The sequence below is a fragment of the Lipotes vexillifer genome, unplaced genomic scaffold, assembly GCF_000442215.2.
Source record: "Lipotes vexillifer unplaced genomic scaffold, Lipotes_vexillifer_v1.1 scaffold149, whole genome shotgun sequence".
NCBI classification, from domain to species: Eukaryota; Metazoa; Chordata; class Mammalia; order Artiodactyla; family Lipotidae; genus Lipotes; species Lipotes vexillifer.
The window spans coordinates 1,500,636-1,502,594 of NW_006779962.1; the positions used below are offsets into that span (position 1 = coordinate 1,500,636).

A 1,959-nucleotide genomic window follows, 5' to 3' on the forward strand; every position below is an offset into this window, starting at 1 on the left:
TGTCCCTCCCTCCCTGGGCCCCCGACTTTTTTTGTTTGTTTGTTTGTTTTGGTTTTGTTTTCATTTTCTGTTTTGTTTTGCTAATTGCTTTATAACCACAACAAACTAGTACAGAGAAAGCCCTGTACAAAACAACACAATAAAGATCGAGGTGTTCCCTTAGGCAAGGCTGAAGATTTCAGTCTCTGGTATTTGGAATCTAGGCTGCAGTCCTTGTTTTTGGATGGATCACTGAGGGTGTGGCACAGTCCATGCTTTTAACCAGATTTGAACAGGAGAATGGCCACTTGGCTCAGGCAGTAGTAGATGACGTGTTTGGTTTCTTGTGTCACATAACTACCAAAGTTCCTCCCCACGATGCAGTGCCAGGTAGGGCTGTACTCCTCGTCAAGCTCCTTCCTGATACGGGCAGCAACGCCCTTCTCTATGGTATATTTCTCTAGTTCCTGAGTAGCACTCTCCACCGAGTCCTGTTGCATCTCCTCTGACATATTGGCATTTTTCATCACGGCCTTTCGGTCACACGTGGTTACCAAGGGGCAGGGGCTGACCGACTGCAACGGCGGCGCATCTGTGGAGCCCCACGCCAGCCGCCGCCGCCTAGTCATGGGCCCGACTGTTAATTGCCCCGACTGCATCCCAGGCCGAGCATGGGGTACGAGCCCACAGAAATGACAGAGACGAGTGCCCTGCCCTCTGGAAGCAGGCAGGATGGGAGGCCACGCAGAAGCAACTCTTGGAGGGGCTAAAATAACCCAGGTGGGGCCGTGTGCTCACAGCAAGAGGGAGTCCATCTCCCCAGCGGGGCCCCGGGGGACCCTAAGCCTCCCAGCATGGATAAGAGAGCCTCCGGCAGGCTTTTCCTGTGATGGGAACCCGTCTCACCTGTTCCCAAATGTAGTGGATTGAATGGGGGTTCTCAAAAGGTATGTCCGTGTCCTTACCCCCAGAACCTGTGAATGTGACCTTGTTTGGGAAAAAGGTCTTTGCAGATGTAATTAAGTTAAGGATCTTGAGATGAGATCATCCTAGATTAACCGGGTAGGTCTTAAATCCGCTGGCAAGTGACCTTATAAGAGACACAGAGACAGAGGAGAAGCCACATGAAGTTGGAACAGAGACTGGAAGGATGCGGCCACAAGCCAGGGACCCCCTGGGCCACCACGAGCTGGAAGAGGCGGGAAGGACCCTCCCCCAAAGCCTCTGGAGGGAGCGCAGCCCCGCCGACACCTTGATCTTGGATTTCTGTCCTCCAGAACTGGGAGATGATAAACTCCTGTTGCTTTCAGCCCCCCAGTTTTGGGCAGCCCCAGGACACTCACAGACCAAGCACGGAAAACACTGAGCCCAGCAGCAAAGCGTGTGGTTCAGGTGGGAGTCCTGGCTACTAGCTGTGTCCTTGGGCAAGTTATTTAACCTCCCTGAGCCTCAGGGAATAGCGCTAGAACCTTCCAGAAGGTTGGGAGTGATTACATGAAATAACGTCTGGCACATGAAGAGCCATGTGAAGGGGCCACCATTCCTAGGCCCCCTCCCTGAGGTCCCATCCTTGCCCTATCATGTCACCTCTACGTAACTTCACCAAGGCCCCCAGAGGCTCATATAGGTGAGTTTGGGGGATCTCAGGAGCAAGCATGCTTCCTACCCTACCCATATCAGAAGGAAATGAGAGCCCCTCCTGTTCCTTGGCCTCACATCTCCAAGCCATCCTTCACAGTGCCCGTAGCAAAAATGGCAGTGATGATAACAGTTGCAGTAGTAGAAAAACACTTAGACATTCTTCCGAGAACATCGTGCTCGCAAAGGCACCAGCACCTCATAATAGACATATAAGGTCAGCACTCTAGTTATTCTCCGTTGACAGGTGAGGAAACTAAAGCACAGAGAAGCTTGTAAATTTGCTCAGAGTCCCAGGAGCCGGGACACCCACCAGGCCATCTGAGCCTTTATCATGTTGAA

At 52.2% G+C, this 1,959-nt stretch overlaps 1 pseudogene; it reads right to left on the reverse strand.

The window, feature by feature from the left end:
* Positions 1-257: 257 nt before the first annotated feature.
* Positions 258-608, reverse strand: LOC103075347 (dynein light chain 1, cytoplasmic pseudogene; annotated as a pseudogene).
* Between the last annotated feature and the right edge of the window lie 1,351 nt (positions 609-1,959).